We start from the raw sequence: 22,403 nt of genomic DNA on the forward strand, positions 1-22,403 counted from the left end.
TTTCATTTCTATTTTGTCACTATTAAAAGTGCTAACCCCCTCCCCAACAAAAATCCTGGATTCACAGCCCCTCCCCTAAAATTAGGAAAATTAACCCACCCTAGGTCTACCCTCTCAGTGAGTTAATCTTGCGATTTATTCAAGCGAAAGGCATATCAATAAAGAATATATCTTACTGCCTTTTATTCAAATGTTATAGCTAAAATCACTAAAATTTCGAAGAGAAATGGTTAGACACTGAAGTTGAAAACAATTATGGTAAAAACAATCTTTCATTTCTATTTTGTCACTATTAGGAGTGCTAACCCCCTCCCCAACAAAAATCCTGGATTCACGCTCCCCTCCTGGGAATATAAGGGAAACTTTATCGAAAGAAAGCTTCAAAAAAATCCATTTCACTTCTCCAAAATAGAGCGTCGTGTCTGCGCTTAATTATTGCAATTGTCTCAAAGTGTTTTAATTTTGCCGGAAGAACAGTTCCTTTGACTTGGCCGCCGCGTTCGTAAACACATAGGAAATGGGTGACAGCTAATTTTAACCTCGCGCTGGAGCATTGTGTCAAAACAGAACGACAATGCTTTAAGATTTGACGGAAGTCAGTGGTCGCTTTTAGCTAGGATATAGAACACTTAAAGCTGCATAAATTTAACGAAAAGATAATTGTGTCTATTATGAGAATTTTGGTTGTAAAAACAGTGAGGGAGGGGGTTAGGTTTAGGTAATAAAAAGAACGCCTTTGCTGTTTTCTATCGAGTATAAAGATTGTATAGTGATGTTTGTATTAGAGTGGGAGGGGGGAGGGGATTTACCTGAATATACTGGAGGGTGACCAAGGAAAATAATTTTATTTTGAAAATAAAAAATGAAAATGTACTTACATTCCAAATTGAAATTGGCATGGCTTCTAATACATCAATATTATCCATTGTTGTATCAACTATGTCAAAACACTTTCTGATAATTTAATCACATTGCATGCCCTTTATATACGAAATCTCAAGGGCGAATTGTTATGTAACGGGGAAAACCATATGTAACCAGTCCTCTGATTGGCTGAGAAGGGATATGTATCCGACTCGCTGATTGGCTGAGAAGGAAACACGTGATCTAACTGTTTCCTATTTCTGGAAACTCATAACATTCGTTGAGAGCATGCCCAAAACAACAACAACATCAAATGCTGTTTCCTATTTCTGGACACCTTGACATTCGCTGAGAGCGTGCACTTACAACAACAACAACATCGACCATGACATTCGCTGAGAGCGTGCACTTACAACAACAACAACATCGGCCTTGACATTCGCTGAAAGCGTGCACTTACAACAACAACAACATCGACCTTGACAGTCGCCGAGAATGTGCACTTACAACATCAATAACATCTACCTTGACATTCGTTGAGAGCGTGCACTTACAACAACAACAACATTGACCTTGGAAAAAAGAGTTGATTGACACGATTAACCACGCGTTCTCCCTAGGGACTCTATGCCCAAATTTGGTGTTAAAAAAAGTTGTAGGTGGCAGCAGGGGTGCGTGACACGACTGGTACCCCCCTTTCTACTTACGATCCAATTCGCAAATACTATCTAGCTCTGTTTTTCTCCTATTATTCAATTACTATACTTCGTATAGTCCATGTCACAAATGCGAAACCCTTTTTTTTCTCTACCGTTCTAGGAACAAATTTAAAAGTACCCTAGATATCTGTTTTTTCCCTGTTTTTCAATTACTATCCTTATATTAGAAAAATTCGAAAATTTTACACCCTTTTTTTTCTCCATTTTAATACGATTCAAATCACAAATACTCTGTATCTCTGTTTTTTCCCTATTATTCAATTAATATACTTCGTATAGTCCAATTCGCAAATGCTAAACCCTTTTTTTTCTCCACCTTCATACGATCCAATTCGCAAATGCTATCTAGCTCTGTTTTTTCCCTATTATTCAATTAATATCGTTCGTATAGTCCAATTCGCAAATGCTAAACCTCTTTTTTTTCTCCACCTTCATACGATCCAATTCACAAACGCTATCTGCCGACACATTCCTAACAAACTAATCTTGACTAAAGGCAATTGTCCAAAAAAAATCATAAACCACTCTTGATAGCACATCCCCCTCAAAACCCTTAGAATAGCATAGGAAGGAACATAAACCATTAGAATAGTATAGGAAGGAACATAAACCCTTAGAATAGCATAGGAAGGAAGATAAACCCTTAGAATAGCATAGGAAGGAACATAAACCCTTAGAATAGCATAGGAAGTAATGTAAACCCTTAGAATAGCATAGGAAGGAACATAAACCCTTAGATCAGCATAGGAAGGAAAATAAATCCTTAGAATAGCATAGGAAGGAACATAAACCCTTAGAATAGCATAGGAAGGAACATAAACCCTTAGAATAGCATAGGAAGGAACATAAGCCCTTAGAATAGCATAGGAAGGAACATAAACTCTCATAAGTATAAGTACATGCTCTGGAAAGGTGTCAAGGAACGTAATCCAGCCAAATAGCACAGGAAGGAACCCAATCCACGCAAATCCATAAGTACATACTCTGGAAAGGTGCCAAGGAATGTAATCCACCCAAATAGCAAAGGAAGGAACATAATCCACCCAAATTCCATAGATACAATCTACTCACTAGCCATTTCAATTTCCAATCGAATGAGCCCCTTTTGAAGTTTCTACGACAACGTTTTTATAAAAAACTTATATACCCCCAGGGAATAACTTACAACCCTTGCCCTGAGGGCTGTGGGAGGGGGTTGTCATCCTCAAAGACCTAATTTCCAGAACTTTCAACTACGTTGAACAAAATGGCTATCTCAAAATTTTGATTAGATTTGTTTGGGGAAAAGATGAGCGGGAGAGGAGGTTAGTTGCCCTCCTATCACTTTCAACAACTAAAATCGGCACTGGACCTTTGGATTTCCAATCGAATGAGCCCTTTTTGAAGTTTCTACGACAAAGCTTTCTATAAAAAAAAAACTTATATGTCCCCAGGGCATAACTTACAACCCTTGCTCTGAGGGCTCTGGGTTAAGTGTCCTCCTCAAAAACATAATTTCCATCTGGCAATTAACTAAAATGAATAAAATGGATATCTCCAAATTTTATTGGTTGTGTTTCGGGAAATGGTGGGTGTGAAGAAGTGTTTGTTGCCTTTCAATCACTTTCGACTATTAAAATGGGCATAAGCCACTCCAATTTCCAATCGAATGAGCCCTTTTCGAAGTTTCTACAACTCCTTCGATACGAAGTGCCCTGGTCTAAAACCAAAAAATTATAAATAATACATAGTGCCAACATCGTTCTTTACTTAAGCAGCGCTATTGCGCTACCTATGATAATCTGTATGTACTATTTTTTTAATATTAGGGCAAGAACTTAGCAAGAGAGAAGCAATAGCTCCCTAATCCGAAAGCTTCAGAAGCTGAAATTTTACACATATTGGTTGTTAGAAATGCTAGATGTAACAGTCGAGTGTTTGATTCTCTATCTCTACGTGTTGATAAAATAATTCGTTTTCGCCTCAGCGGCACCGTAACTTGGCATATTCTTTCGGTCTAAGCTTTTAAAATACAGATGAGCTTTCGAATAAACACTATCAAGCAGGGAAACACTCAGGAGGGGGGGGGGGGTAGGCCCACCGAAATCGTCAATTTTCTTGAATTTCTAGGAGCTTTTTGTTCAAATTATCAAATAATATCAGCTTTTCTATTGCCCCCCCCCCCGGAAAAAATATTACTAGGTTCCCTGAACAAAACTCTGCGGACTTGCCTTTTTCAAGATTGTCAACTTAAAAAAAAGAACACAGACAAAACAATCATGATGTTAAATAATAAGTGATTGTACACAGGGTCCTATCCAGGATTTTTGTTCGTGGGGGGTGGGTAACCACAAGAATTTTTGTTCGTGGGCGGGGGGGATTAAGATTTTTTTTTTCATGCATTTTAAGACCATTACGAGTTAGAGAAATATTTCAGGAAAATGGTATCGAAACCGGTAACCACTCTCTTGGATGCAGCCCTGATTGCGGAGACGGTATTTTTAAGATCAGCTCGAAATATTAAGCAGATCTAGGGTTAAATGCATCCCCGTTTAAAGTGCCCCTTTACTAGATACTGTTAGAACTATCTCTTCATAAATCAAATTGCCTACTGTTTTTGAACTTATGCCACAGGCTGGGGGAACGGAGCTACTTACTTTTCGGGAATCTAATACTAAAAACCAAAAACCTCTTTAATCTGAGCCTAAAACTTCAACGTCTCGGATCTCCTTAATGCCTGGTTCCAAATCTGGATTTGCTTGTATTTCATTCTACTCCTAAACCAATATATGAGCGAATCATCCTTTTCTGGGTGTCCAGGCCTTTCATTCCGAGTATAATATAGTCCTACCCCATCTAATACAACTTTTATTGGGTACGTCCATGATCTTTCCTTTTTGATCTTAATGCCTCTGAATAAGCTACATTTGCTAATCTACCTTCTGGCAGACTACACAACATTTAGCCCGTACCCTATCATTTGCGCCAGTCTACTTAATCTAAGTGAAAATAAACTCCTTGTATAGCCTGATTATGTGATGTCATATAGCCTATACACCAATTAATCTTTTAAAGTGTTGTAGCTGTATTGATTCCAAATGTGCTACTTCGCCATATCCCTAAAACACCTCCATAATGTTTTGAAGGTCGAACTTCAGAATTATAACCATATTTATGCATCTACAAGTCCTTTATACTTGAAAGCATAGGTGGCCATATGGGGGGGGGGGGGAAGAGGGGAGCTCCAGTCCCCCCTTCCTGGCTGAACAATTCTGCCTTATATTTTCGTTTTGAGATTTCTATTAGGCCTATAATTGTGATTGCGTAATTGCGTATCAGCTATAATGAGGAGGATGGGAATCATTGTTTAGGTGGGGGTAGGGTAGATTCCTACAAAAGCACATTTTAATGGACAAACTGCTTACTCTTCACGAGGCTTCAGATAAATATTGAATGGGGTAGGGGTGTAGGAATTAATTAAATTGTTTCGCTATACAGCAAAAATGTTTCTACCATTTCTACCAGTACAGAGGTGGATAGCAAGGCAGGTCATCATCAGTCCCACCATGAAATTTCCTTCGGGCGGCAAATATTGCTAGGAACTTAGTTTTAAACAATTTTCAATGGTAATATTTTTTCTTTTTCTATTTATATGAAGTACTTCAATGTCTTTAAAAAAAAAATATGTAATGCATTTATCGATAAGAAAATTCTATTGTAGAGGTTGTAATGACTTCAGTTATGTAGAAGACCAAAAGTCTCACAGAATTTCCATCCATGCAAATAATAATACTCCTTTTCATCCAACCAAATTCTTTAGTAGTAATATTAACAAGAAATTTTCACCAAAATTATTATTCATCGCCAATATTTTAAGTATATTCAAAATTTGTCCAAAATTAAAATTACAAATTTAAACGTAGAATGGTACTAGTCAACGTACAATTATTGGTTTACACATTTAAAAGTAATTGACCAGGGATTTAAGGGACCGGTACCTCAAATTATATCTTGGTTAGGCCTGGGTAAGATTTAGAAAATAGTAAGAAATTAAATTAAAAAAGAGCTTTTAAACTGAAATCGAGGAACAGATTTTAAACTTGCTCCTTACTTTAGTTGAAAAACCTTTTCTATGTGTTACATTACATTTCGTTCAACTGTAAAGTTTTATGAATACAATACTTTTGGGTAATACTGTTTGGATTCTGATGGGTAATTAAACAGTTCGTGGTAATGAACTGTAACTTACTTACAGCAACCTGTTCAATAGTAACCAAAACTCTAAACAAGGAATTTTGATACGAATAGGTATATCAAAAGAATTGGCTGATTATGCTGATTCCCAATAAATTAGTTTCATCAAGTCTAGTCTTACCCATCAAAGGCTACGAGCCTGAGAAAATTTGACTGATTTTCGGAAAAGGGGGAGGACCCAATTGAAGTCATATAACTTTAATGAAACTTAAACCATCAGATTCAGCGTACCAAAGAACCCTACTGTAGATGCTTCAAGCTCATGTCTGCAAAAATGTGGAATCTTGTAATTTTTACCAGAAGAAAAATCATGGATGCATTTTTTTTTCTCTCAGGGGTGATCGTATGGACCCAGTGGGCCTATAACGTCGGGATAGGGCTCATTCTAATGGTAATGAAAAGTTCTTGGGCCCTTTTTAAGTGACCCAAGAAATTGGCGGGCAACTAGGCCCCCTCCCACGTCACTTTTTTTTCCATCGTCCGATCAAAATTTTGAGATAGCTTTTTTCTTCAGCATAGTTGAAAGAACCAATAATTATGTCTTTGGAGATAAAATGACCCTATATCACCCGGGGAAAGTTTTAAAGTTATAAAAATTGCCCTTTGTTTTATCGATTATTAGGAAGTATGCATACATTTTCCGGGTGGGGAGGGGAGGACGAATTTTCTGCTGGGAGATTTTTCAATGGAGAGGTTGATTTCCAAGGGGTGAAACTTTGAGAAGAAATTTTACACTGGGTGAATTTGTGAGAATTTATATACGAAATTTCATTGTATGTCTTGCTTTCTCTTTACCAATTCAATTTTACGCGTGGACAAGTTAAGAGTAAGTGTCCGGCGTAATTTTTGCCAGGATTGAATTGTTCAGAGGGTATTTCTGTGGGGAGGGAAATTTTTTCCGTGGGGGTTGAGCCAGATATCCCGGTGTTATTCGAAAAACAATCAGAAATTAAAAAACAAGTATTTTCAACTGAAAGTAAGGAGCAACATTAAAACTTAAAACGAAAAGAAATTACTACACATATGAGGGGGTTGCCCCATCTTCAACATTTCGCTCTTTGCGCTAAAATATAAATTTTTTCAAAATTCTTTAAAAATGATTCCTAAAACACATGGGTCGTTTAATTAGAACCATAAGTAATTTTTTTAAATACCGAAAAACTGTATCTTGAAGAGTGAGGTGTTGAGGAGTAGGACCCCCCTCATATATGTAATAATTTATGTTCTTCTTAAGTTTTTATGTTGCTGCTTACTTTCAGTTGAAGAAACTTGTTTTATTTTCTTTATTTAATGGAGCTTAGAGACAAACAATTTTCTAAAGGCAATGGGAAAAGTACGACAATTAAAGTAAAAGTATTTAAAAATGTACAAAGTAAATAGCTACAAAAAATACACAAAAAAACAGCCTACTTACAAAAACTAAGATATAAACTCCCAGCATTAAGTTCTGTTGAGCAATGCCGAAGCGTTGGACGGATATTTTTTAGCAGTATCGAAAGTTTTGAACTTGTTGATCAAACACCAAGATATTTAATGCCTTTAGACTCAGTGTTTACAAAAAGTAACGCATTGTAAAAGTAGTTTGTTCAAAGTAAAACATTAAAACTGAGATTTAAAAAATGAGATAAAAAATTAGACTCAGTGTTCATAAAAAGTAACGCATTATCAAAGTAGTTTTTTTTTCAAAATAAAACATTAAAACTAAGATTAAGAAAATCAAACACAAATTTTTAATTCAATATTTATAATTAGACTTTGAATGCCAAAAGCCAGTATGTTTGACACCTTTATACTTCATCAGTGTAAAAAATTAAATCTTTTTCAAAGTGACAAATAGATAAATACAATCACTCCTATAAACAAAAAATAAATTATAATAAAACAGAAAAAAACGTATCCGTTTAGGGGGAAAATACAGAAATTCTTAGCATTCCGTTCAGGGGAAACATTTATGATATTAGTGACTTTATATCAGCTCATGGGTACTCTTGCAATGCAAGCAAAAGTTGAAGGCATATTCTTACCGAAATAGTCCCTTATTAAGTTGTTTTCCTTTTGTTTTCTATAATTATACGAATTTTCTTATGTTCTAACAACTGCACTAATTACTAATAAACAAATAAATATTTAAGATCACCATCAAAAGGTGAGCCTTTGTCCGAATGTTGTCAATAGTTAGGCTTTAGTTATACTTTCGTTATTGACAAGGAGCGTTATTACATTACCATTCGTTACTATGAAGAATTTTTTTTTTTTGCTCCAACCAAATCATAGGCTATAGAAAAAATGTTTGTGCAAAACTGGTTAGGGGTTACTCAGTCACAAATTAGAACTAATGTTTTCCTTATTATGGGTCAAAATCTATTGGCAGGCAGCCAGCAATGAGGCAACAAACATTTTTTCCATGGTTTTTCCCTATTCTGCTCTCTTTCCTTTGGTTTCCTTATAATTACTTATAGTCTCAAAATTTCCAGGGGGGCTATGGCCCCCCACTGCCCCCTTACCAGTGCCCATGAGAAGTACCGAACAATTTTGTGATGCCCTTTATAATTTTCATTTTAGTAAAACCCCTACCGAAAATCCCCCCCCCCTGAACAAAAATCTTGGATATGGCCTTGATTGTGTAGAATTGTTGATGAAACTGCTCTCCCTTCTCTTAATCATCTGTTTTAAATGCTTTTAAAAGCTATATCAGCTTCTTTTTAATGTAAAATTTTAAATTCAGATTTGTGTCTCAAAATTCGCATGAAGAAGAAAATTTGCGTGCTCCGGGTTCGGGTCTCCGTTTCACTGATGCTATTCTCGTTTAGTCATTTCTTAGACTTGAAAGAGTTCTGATTGGGATGTAATTGGATAATTTAAATTATATTAAATTTTTGTTTTACATCGAATATTGGAAATAGGTAAATATTCATCAATTTTAGTTTGGGTAATGGTTTAGGATTGTGGCTCTTCAGAAGGAGATACTCTAGAAAAAAAATAAAACATTTTTGTGGTTTCGTTCGCATTTTTTACAATCTGCCTTTAATGGTCTTACAGGCTATATGAAAAGCTAACCCTAAAAAATGGAATTCTTAATTTATAATATGCTGCAAATATCAATGAATCATTTTCTTGTTTTTCCCCATTTGTTTTTTAATCAGTTTTCATCAATTACTTTTTTTATATATATATAGCCTTTTTTATAGCCTAGGACTATATGAGAGCTTTAGAGAGGGTCTGGGGATGAATTGTCAAAGAGGCCAACAAATCCATAAAAATGAACGCTAAATTTCTGGGTGGCCCTATAATTTGGCTGGTATTAAAGTGAAAACATCATTTGATGCCTTTTTTATGCTCTTTCATTATTTAATAGTCGCTTCTGGTGTAAATTGCTCCCCGAAGGTATTTTATACGAATTATGAAAGAGTGAAAGAGCACCTTGGCCGAGTATGAACCTTAGTATGAAAGAGCATAAGTATCTACCTTAGTTCTGCCCTGGAAATGACCTATGGATGGATGACAGATAGACTTATCTATCAACAAATGAAATGACATCATTTTCATACAATCCTAAAAAGGGCTTATCCCAGATTTGCCTCTATATTACTCGGACTATCTGTCTTGGATTTTTCTTTTCTACAATTAGCCATATCTTGATGCCTACTGCAAAATACTTGATTTTGATTCAAAATCCCCGAACTCGGTGAAAGTGAAAGTATCAAATGATGTTTTCACTTTCATCCTAGCTAAATTATATGGCCCACTTCAAATTTACTATGAACTTTACCCCCCCCCCCCCAACCCCTTAATGTGCAAATATATACCCTCAATTGGAATATATCCTGAATTGTCGACGGCAGTTTCAAATCGCAAAATTCAGCACTATTTTTGTTGACGTCATTTAAAAAACTAGGTAGGAAAACGGTTTGAATTGAAAATCAAGTATTTTGCAGGTTGGGTTAGGTTATAACTTCCGTGTGTGGTTACAAAAACTAAATACCTCTGGGGCCCCTTTAAGGGCTCAAGATGCAATTTGCACCAGAAGCGATTATTGTATTATAAAAGATCAAAGAAAAGGCATCAAATGATGTTTTCACTTTCATCCTAGCCAAATTATAGGGCCACCTAGAAATTTACAAAATGAACACAAAATTAGCAATCTAAAAGTGTCTTTCATTTTGTTCTAGCATAACTTCTTCTGAAGAGCCTCTATTCTAGGCCTTTACCTTAGTTTGTTGTTGGTAGACTTGGGAAACGAAGAAACGTGGATTCAGCTGCAAAAATTGTTTTTTTTTCTGATTTCTCGTTCAATTCCATATGCAGGGCAGCATTTGGGGAGGGGGAGTCAATTACTCACCTAGATTAAAAAAAAACATTTTTGGTAATTTAATTGAAAAAAAAACGAAATTAAGTCCCTCCCCCAAGATCTTGAAAAATTTATGTTTTTTTATATCTTCGTGAAAAACTCTCGAAGTGGCACTCCTGTGTAGAAATTGTGTTTGACTCCTTGGCAAATCTTTATACCCAGAGGTTGACTACATCTACAGGAAACGTGCTAACAAAATAAGGAGACACAAAGACAGGGGGAGCCCCTCCATAAAAGACACAGGGGAAGCTCCATGTGCAACAAGCGGCGGGAAGAAAAGAGTTGCGCTATTGAAAATTCGGTATTGTTGTATTATCTGTAACACACGCACGATATTGTACAGCGAACATGCTAAAGAAACTAGTCAAACAGGTTTCTTTCAACGGACATTTCTAATACTGAGGATTGCAAACAGTGATTTATCACTGCGTTTACAATATTTAAACTTTTGTTTTTTGGGGTTTATGGGCAAAAAAAGGTACCTAGGTTAGGCTAGGTTCCGTATTTAACGTATGCTATACTTTACCCCCCACTCTCCTGAGGTGCAAACATGTTGCTGAAATTTGTTTCTGAACTATTATATTTTTATCCTATTTTGTTTTATTTCATTAGCATTAACCAAACTTCACTTCTCGCATGTGTTACAAATAATACAACAGTACCAAAAATTCATTGAGCGAATGCAATTCGGGCTTTATGTTTGTCCATTAGGGGAGTGGGGGGGGGGGGGGGGTTGGTAAGGTAAGGTTTGATGGTCTGCATTTAGGAATGATAAAAGTAAGTATTCTAGATAGTTTTGAAGTGGGATGGTTTCCAGGATTTTATTATGTGTCCTTCTGGAGTCGGAATGTTAAATTGGTGCCGTAATTAGGATCAAGTTTTGCTCCTACTTTAAAATCCGAACAAGTCAAAATTATGATTTTCAATCCATAATTTTTTTTTTTTTTTTAATGATCTAGGTGTATAGTTAAATGGGTTATGGTTTATTTTAAGGTATCAATTAAATATGAAGAAAATAAATATAGGGTATCTATTATATTTTTCCAATCAGTTACCCTGTATAATCGTGAAATGACCAGGAGGCATAGAGAAATATTATCAAAGTTTAGATTTCACTAATATATTTGTCAGGGACCGGAGTTGAAGTAGGCCTAGGCTAGCATGTACTGTATATATTCTAATGGTAGGTCCTTGGCGATTTGCCATGAAAGAAGAAGTGTGATATATATATAAAAAAAAATAATAATAAAAAAACAATTTGTCATATTTCTCATCCTTGGGTGCACATAGGTTTAAGACTTTTTTTTGGGGGGGGGGAGGGGGGCTTGACGATGAAAGAAGCACGGTCAGGCAACCATTTATGGACGAGAAAGGATCATCCAGACCAATTTTGGGGCGTCCCCTTCCTTTTAACTCGTATAGCAATCCAAAGAAAGGAATGAAGAACACACTTCTCATTGCTACAACCTCCAATATTCATTAAAATGGCACAATTTTCACCTAAAACTTTGAATAAACATCACTCTGGGATCTAACAACAGTCTAAAAATAATTCCCCCCCCCCAGTTCGGACTAAATTGCTGCAAATCCTTGCTATTATCCGAAATGCAGTTGCGTGATTTTCACTATTGCTTGCGTAAGATCAACTATAATAACAGGCCGAGATGGTCACACTCCTATTCGGAATCTGATCACAGCCGAGATACGATTATTTATTCTAGATTCTAGACTAAGCATATTCTTGCTCTCAATTCAACTTTGCAAAATGTGAGATATTTTTTTTCTTTTGGGTATATCACTGTTGGGGATACTTTTCTTTTGGGTATATCCCTATTTACATCTTTTGATGTAAAGGGAATATCTTTACATGATAATATAATCCCTTTACATGTTTCTTCAGAAAATCTTTTGTTGGAATTTGAGCATTTGTTTTGCGCATGCAAACAAATGCTCACTTGTGTTCCCAGATTCATTCTACCAGCTGTCTCGTTGAATTTAAACTGATCTGATGAATGTTAGTCAGGTGTTGCCTGTTTTAAATAAAGTTGAAACAGAGACCTTGCTTTTTTTTTACTCTACAAAATTAGTTATAAGATATCATTAGCAAATTAATTTCAGATTGGAAACTTACAAAAGATGCTTAAGCTTTTAATCCATTTGATTTGTTAAAGTTGGCGGAGTAAAGCCAGGTGGATGTTATCAGATAAATTCTATTGAATTAATTTTGATTTTTGCTTCCAGTTTTACAGCATCCCAGCCCCTCCTCCTATTGCAAGGTAGCCCTAGGGTACCTCCAAAAGTGTGTTAATTCTGTTGGTTTACATTCTTTTTTTACGGTACTTATTTCTCACCAACAGTCGGTTCATATTGCCAATAAAAAAAAAAGCGCAAACTTACTGCTTGCCAAAGAGCCACATCCGGGCATGGGAAGGGTGCTGCTGTGCAATTAAACTGAGATCAAACATAAAAATACCTTCTTTGAGAAGGAGGTTATGATTTTTAAAATATGCTTTACAAGAAAAAGCAACATTTGGAACAATATTTTGCACTGATCCCCACAGAGGCTCCATAGTTTGTTGTTATTGCAATTATTTTTAGAAGGGGAGTCTTGCAATATAAGACTTAGGAGCCATCTGCATCGCCAAGGAGGGGCCGGAGGCCTGATCCCACTGCACCAGGAAAAATCGAGACATTTGAAAATGTATCAAAAGAGGAAAAGAAGAAACAATCCCATTTAAGTCCTTGCAAAACTAATGCTTTTGGTGGTACTCCCCCCCTACCCCTACCAGAAAAAATCCTAGCGTCGCTCCTGGTAAGACTGCCAAGTTTGTTACCGTACTTATCAATGATGATAGCTTAAGTTTGATGCTGGGTAGTATAAGCATATAAGGTTGGAGAGGAGGGTTAATAGACTTACTTCAGATTAGGATTCACAGGAACCCTTCCGAAAATTATCATGAAATGGAGACAAATTGAAACAGTATTATAAGATGCTGAATATGCAATTAAAATTATGCACGTGCAGAGGGGAGGGGGGTGGTGTTCTTCGAGTTTGTCTTCAGTTATCTGAAGATTTTTTAGTATTTGTTTATTTTTCTATTAATATACATTATTACTTTTTATGTACTTGTCTATTATATAAAACACACTCGAGAAGTGAAGTATGGCGAATGCTAATGAAATAAAACAAAATGATTCTTGAACATCCATGGTGAGACACTATATTCTGTCATTAGTCAAAGCAAACTAACTAGTGTCCTCAAGAATTGCGTTAATAATGAACTAAAACGAACTAGGTCAAGAATTGCGTTAATATTGAACTTTTCTTTGTCTTTGAGATGGTCAGTCGATGCTGAAACTCCCAATTTAGTAATTCACAAATCACGTTCGCAATTTTTCTAACAAAGTATTTTATTTTCATCATATTTTATTGCTACCAAACTTCACTTCTCGAGTGTGTTTTATATAATAGACAAGTACCACTTTTCATACCCCCCCCTCTCCCTGAAGAAAAATCCTGTGCGTGCAACTGAACTAATATCTGCCGTTAGTGTGTCCCCAAACTTATTTATGGACCAAAGCTTCAAACTATTGGCTGCAAAAGTTTGATAAAGTTATGTTGCTAGTGAACATATATTTCTTTCTTATTAATCGCCTTGGACGAACTATCTTGCTGTAAAAATTCAGCCTGGATCCACGTTTTCCATTGATCTATGCTTTTATTTCTTAAATAGAGTTTTCCTGGTTGAAGAAACTGGAAGTCATACGACCATCGACATACTTTTTCAGGGACGTGGACGGTTCACGCGCTGGGACCGGCAATCATTGCAAATTTCCGGCTCGTTGACTTGGCTATCGCAGTTTCCCAGGTTCGTCACGGTTTATGGTTTCCATTTGTTGGAAGTTTTTACTCGGTTTTTGAATCCCGCTGAGTGTGTTTTATTATGGGATAACACCATAAAATTTCTTGTCATGAAGCAAAAATATAATAAGGATAGTAACTCAGGAGTTCACGTGGGAGGGGGAGCTTGAGGCCAGGTCCCCTTCGAAATCCTGATTTTTTGTGGATTTCAGGACACTTAGCCTAATATTCAAACTATAAGAAATGTTTTTATTACCCCCCCACCGCCCAAAAAAAGAGTATCCTTTGTACGTGCCTGTAATAGATACTACCTCCAATTCTTGTAATCAAGGATATTCAAATGGATTCAGCGGTTTCAAATACTGTTTTGTATGCAAATAATGTATTAAGTTCCATTCTGCTTAAACGTAAATTTAAGAAGTTGAAATATGATGAACTTCTTCCGTCAGAGTTCTAGCATTGCGTTTTGACTTACGGGTACGATAACGTAAGGTCTTACGGAGGGTAATGAGCCTTACAGAATCCAATGTGAAGGGGAGAACGGAAAGCCAAAATTCAATGTGAAGAAACCTTTAGCGGTTATATACCAGCGTTCCAAGACAGATGACTAATGATTGATGACCAATATTCTTTTCGACAGATGACTAATGATTTTCCCATTTGGGGAGGATAGTCACCCAGTGTCTCTCCCCACAGTGTTGGAGATGGACGAATGCATCTGAGCTTACATTGGGCTCCATATTCATTTATTTGATTCATGCCTCTAATATAACCTACCTGATGTTGCTCAGATGGGCCCCTCTCCAGTAGTCTCTTAAAACCTCAATGAAAATTTGTAAAATGCATCAAAATATACAAATCGTTGGACATTTCGACTGAAACAATATTTGAGAAAATCTATTTTCAATAGATTCTCATATGTGTACGTTTATTTCCATTAAGAACTTTCCCCCTCCTCTCCAAAACTGTCAGTTTAGCAATGTCTATGCGTGCGTGTCTGACAGTTAGCACGAATGCGGTGTAAATCTGGCTGAAGTCCATCTATGTACATTTCTGTCTTGAACTTTCCTCTCCCTAGCCGAAACTATCCGTCTAGCTATATTGTCCTATGTATCTCAGACAATTAGCACGAACGCCGTCTGAATCTGGCTTAAGAGGAAAGCTTTCTATCAAACCTGCGACAATCTTAATAGGATTACACCACTGTAATATGTCTGCTCAATTCCCTCTATAGCGTGCATTCACGACTATGATGAAACCGACGCTTGTAAACATGTTTTCAAGCGATCAGAAAATAATGGTTTCTAGCTGCAAAGCTGAGATGTTGATAACTAGGATGTTAATTTGCATATATGATTTTCGTGATGACTGCACCTGTGTTATTGTTGCTTTTCATTTTCTTAAAGAAGTGTGTTAGTAGCTAGGTTGGTATGAATTGCACGTGGCCAGGGATATCAGATTTTTTTTTCAGAAAATGCGTCAGTTATCTAAATTACCCTGTTCAAACGTATTTTCTTCTATGCTAATTTCAACTCTGATAATTTATCAGGTGCAAAAGAGACGTACAAAGGGAAGGGGTTTCGAACCCCACTAAATTTTCTTTGCATTTTTTATTCAAATTTATAAGGAAAATCGGTACTTTTGTCTTATAGCCACCACACTCAATATCTTGTATCGCGAACATGAGACAATAACCGATTTTCATGGTCTTATATACCAGACAATATTAGCTTCGGCTCGGTGGGAAACTACATCGTAGCTATATTTTCTTTAAATATTTAGTCGGCATTTTGGTTAGGCTAGCTTAGTTTAGGTTACATATTTAATATAATGTGGTCTGGGCGCCGCCCCCCTTCCACAATTCTTTGTTGTAGTTTTCATAATTTCGTTGATGAAGTATTATATTTTCATCATATTTTTTGTCATTAGCATTAACCAAACTAAACTTCTCGACAGAACTTGAGTGTGGTGGCTATAAGACACAAGTACTGAAACATTATTTACTATTACCCTCCCTTATTTTTTCCATTATTGGCCCCCTCTCCCCGAAATATTCCTGGGTCCTGCCTGAAAGGCATCACTAGAATCTTTTTCTGAGTAGAGGTCCCACAAAAGTAGGGCTAATTGTAGGACTATAGTTTGAAACGGTACTCCTATGTTAAACGGAGTCTTATATAGTGCTAGTTTGGTTAATGCTAATGAAATAAAATAAAATAGGATGAATATATAATAGTTTAAAAACAAATTTGAGCTATATATTTGCACATTAGGGGGCGGGGGGGGGGGGTTGTAAAGCATAGCATATATTTTTACATAACCTAACCTAGGTACCTCCCCCCCCTAAACCCCCAAAAACAACAGTTTAAATATCGTATACGCAATGAAAACCAGGCTATACATTGTATTACCCTATAGCAGTGTCTTGAATTAACTCGTCAAAAACAGGTTTTTCGTGACTGGTTTCCATTGCAGTATATAAAAGAGTCCGTTTAACATAGAAGTACCTTTAAAACTACTCCATTCGCAAGCTTATGCCATCTATAGGCTTATAAAATGATAGTTTTTTCTTTCTGTCTATGTTTGGCCTGAATAAAAACAAACAAACAATTAGACTAAATCTTGAAAGGGAACATGTTATGCAACCACGGTCATTGCAACATCGCAACATATGCAACATCGAATAATCTTGCAACTAAGGTCATTGTTTTATGCGGGATACCACCAGATGGCTAATCTGACAGTGTATATATTACAAATCTTTAAATTAGCCAACTGGCCAACCAGTATTTTAAGCCTAGGAGTCCAGCTGGACATAAGGAAACATTTTAAGAAAACAATTCTTACTTCACAATATACAAAATAATCCTAGTTAACACATTTTGCAGGGGGAGAGCCTTTATCTTCACTTCTTTCCTTGTATTTCCAGTTTTCCTAAGAAATTCATGAGTTTCTTAGAACCTGTATATTCACAGAATATATACCCCACCCCCCTAATGTGCAAATATATACCTAGAATTACATCCTCAATCTAAATATCCATTTGCATCACAAATGAACGTTACTTCCATATTAGCCATGTGGCGGATGTCCGTTTTATGCCATTGTTTGAGGGCGAAGTGAAATTCAAGCAAAACTAATTAAGTTACGCCAACAATTTTATCTGAAATGCACTGACAACTGCAACATGTATGCAGTGGTCTTTGAGTCCCTAAAGACAACTTAAAATGACATTCAACTAATAAGGAGGTTTCGTTTTGCTTTCACGGCTATATATTTTTCGGTACTTGTTAAGAATCCAGTAAACACGCGAAGAACAGCATCTAGAATCTAATGAATCCTAGTGAAAAGCAGGCTTCCGCTGCCTTGTGAGGTATTGCTCACTCCGTGAAAAATGTTTAAACTTTATCTTTTTGGGGGTTGAAGGGGCAAAAAAAGGTACCTTGCTTCGGTTTCATATTTAATAACTGCTATATTTTACCCCCCCCCCTAATGTATAAATATATAGCCCAAATTTGTTTATAAACTATTATATTTTTATCATACTTTGTTTCATTTCATTAGCATTAACAAAACTTCACTTATCGCGTGTTTGATGGATTCTTAACAAGTACCTTTTTTTCTACTATTTCGTATTCAATTTGTGTTTTTATTCATTGTATTTATGATTTGCTGATTAGGAAGAAGAAACGAAATGACAAAATAAATAGTGCAAGGCAGACTAAGTGAATGAAGCCGAAGCCATCTTATGGAATCGATAGGTTAATTGTCTGCATATTAAACACGGGGGCCCTTCCCTTGTGCAGAACTTGACATGAGTCATCCAGATGATCCTAATCCCAGGTATTATTTATGTCATTCTGCATCAGAGATGTCACGCCAAAGGCAAAGGGGGGAAAACCGCTGTTAACCCTTTCAGACCTGAACATTGAAGAAGTGCTTGAAAAATTCTGAAACCTTGCAATAATAATCAACGTAAGCTTCGTTTCAACTTAATTTCAACTTCTATTATTTATTTCATTCACAAGCTGAAATGGAAATGGTTACCATATGGTCACCTTAGGATAAAAAAATTCATTTCACTTAATATTGAAATTCATAAAACAGTTTATGTCTCCATTCAGACACAACCGAATCTTACATTTAACGCAGAGAATTCGGCTAGTTGCCCCCCTTGCACATTTTCCGCACCGGCAACGTCCCTTTATGACTGTGTTGGATAGAAGGCCAGAAGTGTCATATTGCACCAATTCGGACGGCATATCTGCTTCTGTAGTTTTGTTTTTGCTTTGTAGGAGCACTTACAGAGGGTCTGCCAGCAAGAGGACCATTGACAACTCCTGACACTATCAAGGATTTGCAAATATCCATCTTGGAATACATCAAGGACATATGCTTCCGACCCAAGTCTTTACACTCTTGCTTATGTAGAATCCAAGCATTATTCACAGCTAAGTCAAGGAAATAATACACTATCCGCATGTACCATTTCTTGGACCGTATGTCAGGGCGGTAGAGCTCCGGAAGCATATCAGACAAGTCTACGCCACCCATTGACTATTTGTACTCACGGACAACACATGGACGATCTACCTCGACATGCTACGAGTACGTCCACCCCACCTTTGACCCTGGTCGACTGGAGCTACGGCACAGAACGATGAGGCCATATGAACTGGTTTATTGTCAAACCACTTCACAATGGAGACTTTCGTGTGCCTCTCAAGTCTATAATCATAGCTTCCACGCCCTTTCTTTTTCAATGATGCATCAGTTTCCAAAGTTACACCTTTCATACGATTACTGCTTATCGTCCCACATGATTCAATCCCGTGATTCGTGCGTAAGGCATGAATAAGGTCGACAGATGTGTAAAAATTGTCGAAATACAGCTTGAAATTTATTCCCCATGGCACATTGCCGATCAGTCTAAGGACAACGTCAGCACCCAAACCAAAACAACTAGCCGGAACTGAGCCTTTTCCTGTGTAGATGTATAGCTCACAGACAATCCCACTCACGCCCGCTCTCGTAAACACTTTGACGCTCCATAAATGAGGCTCGTCTTTCAAATACTGATTGAAACTTAGCCGACCCTTGAAGCGAATCATTTGCTCGTCTAAACCTGGTCTCTCCTCTGGTAGTATGCTATTTAGATTTTCTCTGAGCTTGTCATACATTGGTCTGATTTTGTGCAGCTTATCATGACCAGTTTGACCAGATGGCACTGCTAAGCTATCGTCATTGATATGAAAAAACTGCCGAATCATGAAAAATCTGTCACGGCTCATAGTCTCCGCGATTGGAGTGTATCGGAAAGTGCGCTCCCAGTACATCCTCATAGCTGGTAGCTTTATAATACTCGTCAGCATCTCTACTCCAAGTAACCGGTTCATCTCATGCTGGGTCAGCTTTAGGGCAATCCTAGCGTTTGTTTTCCTCGTTGCATGCAGATTGGTTTGGTCAACTAATCCAGCAACGATGTTATCTGTGATGAAAGTTCTGAACAAATCAATGGGTAAGTAAATTTCTGTTGCTTTCGGGAGGGAAGCTTTCCAGATGATATCATGGGGATCAATCTCTTTTCTTAGCCATTTGTATTCTTTTTTGGCATCTTGATTTTTTCTTCATGCGGTGGGGACGGTTGAAGAAGAAATAGGGGACGAGCTTTTTGATTGGATGGGAGACAGCTGAACTTCAGTAGCGAGGACTGTAGTAGCTTCTCTAGCATCAAATTGGTTATCTACACCCGTAAAAATTTCGAAACAGTTCAACATTCTGAGAGGTTTGTCCTCTGTATGATAGTCAACCATCTGAACAGACTATGGGTTGGCATATGTGAAACTGTCACCAGGTGGTTGCATTTTATAACGGATCAGACTCGTCGTAACTATCAGACACTATTTCCATCTCAGATTTGCTGTCTAGTAGCAGAACCATCTCTGCGGCTTGCTTTTGTGTGAACTTCTCTGTTACACGTTTGCTCCTCTCCTTGAAAACATTTTCTTCCTCTTTTCTTGGTTTGGAGTTTTCACCGGAATAAGAGAGGCTCGTTGTCTCCGGAAGAGAAAATTGTGATCAGACCGAGGGTGCATGGGTACTTTTGCTTGGTCAAATTATAACAATCAGAATGAAGTGGTTCGCGAATAAAAAAAAGTGAAGCAAAAGAAAGAACATAGAGCACAGTCAACAAGTAAAAACAAATAGTATATGAGAAGCATCTTGAAAAACTACCCTTCTCAAAACCTTAAGTTATCATATGGCAACCGTAAAAAAAACCACCGAAATTGGGGGTGAAGATAAAACTAAATTAAATTCACATATACAGAAACTAACAGTAGAGATCTTAAGAAACAAAATAAGATAATAAAAACTAAAAAAAACTGACGTGCGTGATTTTCGTTGTTACTTTTCAAAATCAGCTAATTTTTATTTTTTAGGCACGTTAAAAAACTACTGTTTTCCCTGATCAACTGACGACTTATAGGGCCATCTAGGAGAGTAAAAAGTATCGCAACACGGAGAGCAGAACTTTCGCTATCTGATGGTGTTAAATTCGAAAGCTGTATCTGAACTACAAAAGAAACTAGGTACATGGAAGGAACGATTACCATATGGTTACCTACGGAATGAAAGGGTTAAGTGCTCTTCGCTCCAGCGTATTATGGTTGCAGATTTAGCTGCAACGCCTGCAACCTAGTAAAGAACGAATTACTGTTTAGACTTTACACTACAAACTGTTCGGATTATTTGTTACAGACGAGTTTGGCGCTCTGTTAGCTATGTCTCGTGTTTATGTTTCCCAGGACGACGAGCTCGAAGTTCTGTTTCTATTCATGCAGTTCCAGCAAGATCAGAAAGAAAAGTTTTTCAGCTTCTTCAAGACATATTTAATTCCCAAACATAAGACGGCTGCTGCTGCCAATTTCCTCGTTGAAGGCGATGGTTCTGGCTTTTCCCTAGTTTTTGTAGGACTTGATCTCCGTCGGCTCCTCGATTCTCTTAATGATGCGGCATTGTTTCTTTTTGCTGCTAAAAGAGGCATAAATCGTTGCCCCGTTAAGGCGTTCTGTTATATTTATTCTTGCCTTCAAGCCCGTCTCTTCCGAAATCAATGGAACTGAGATCCCGAGATAGAATCCCTGTCTGACAAGGAACCCACCAAGGCACAGTTTCTTAACTATCTTGCCTCATTAACATTGACATTCTTCTTTCATTTCGAATGGCTTTAATGTCTTCCTCGCTTCATATTTCAATGATATTCGTAGAATCGATCTATCTCTTGAACGACATTTTGAAATTTTCAGAATCCTTGCGTATAATGTGGATATAACTTGCTATTGCTAATTACTCATTCGGTTACAGTTTCTATTTGATTTTTGTAAAGTTAGTTTGTTTTCTTTTCTTTTTTCCCGTTGTATTTACTGGATAAAAGATAATAATAACAATAAAGAATTACAAAAGACTAAGCGAAATAATATCAAAGACATTAGCCTGCAGTATTTCTCGGGGTTGAAACGTTTGGATGTTACTAGGAAAGGAGGAAGCATGGCTCCTACTAATGTGATTTATGTTGCAATGTCTTGAGTTTCGTATTGAATTAAGAGTTAGGCAGTGTTGCGGTCTATCCCCATTGATATAAATCATTTTGATGGACTTTGTCCAGTGAAACACGGCAATGGATTAAATGAGAAATTTAAAGTCTCATAGACTTAGACTCTGCTGATGATTTGAACGTCTTAGATGAAAATGTTTGCAAAATGAATAATTGTTGGGAGCTTTTGAGAGTTCAGGGTGAAAGAACAGGTTTGAAAATTAATGTTAAGAAGACTAAGTCGCTCAGATTAGGAATAAATGAAGGTGAAAATGTGATGTTTTGTAACAAGAACGTCGATCAATTGGATAGCTTTACTTGCCTAGGTAGTATTATACAGGTGTTTTTTCACTGGAGGAGGATTTGTTAGATGTTTTTCATAAGAGGTCCACGGATCGTTTTGGTACCTGGTTGACTGACTGTATTTGAAACAATAAGTTGAATGAAAAATGTGGTTCCATTCTAGTCTCTGGGCAGTAATGATAAGGTAATAACGTTGAGATGAGTAGAACACGTTTTGTTGGTGAATGATGTCAAATTCCAAAAACTGTCCTTATTGGCCACCCATTTAGGGTCAAACAAAAACCAGGGCATGCTCGAATGGGATGGGAAGCGGTAAGTTGGAAATTCTTTGGAGGGGCTTAAAAAGAGAAGCTTTGAATAGGTTGGGAGGTACTTGTTTAGTATCCAGTAAACACGCGATAAGCGAAGTTTCGATAATGCTAATAAAATAAAAACAAAGTATGATAAAAATATGATAGTTCAGAAACATATTTGGACTATATA

At 36.9% G+C, this 22,403-nt stretch overlaps 1 protein-coding gene across 1 annotated transcript in view; it reads left to right on the forward strand.

Annotated features, from left to right (window-relative positions):
• The first annotated feature begins 8,654 nt into the window (after window positions 1–8,654).
• Window positions 8,655–22,403, forward strand: part of LOC148949100 (uncharacterized) — a 232,798-nt gene continuing 219,049 nt past the window's right edge. The window contains exon 1 of the mRNA XM_089092825.1: window positions 8,655–8,719. The gene's annotated coding sequence lies outside the window, so the exon portion shown is untranslated. The remainder of the gene's footprint in view (window positions 8,720–22,403) is intronic.

The sequence above is a fragment of the Artemia sp. Qi Xiang Cuo genome, chromosome 8 (genome assembly GCF_049724085.1).
Source record: "Artemia sp. Qi Xiang Cuo chromosome 8, ASM4972408v1, whole genome shotgun sequence".
NCBI classification, from domain to species: domain Eukaryota; kingdom Metazoa; phylum Arthropoda; class Branchiopoda; order Anostraca; family Artemiidae; genus Artemia; species Artemia sp. Qi Xiang Cuo.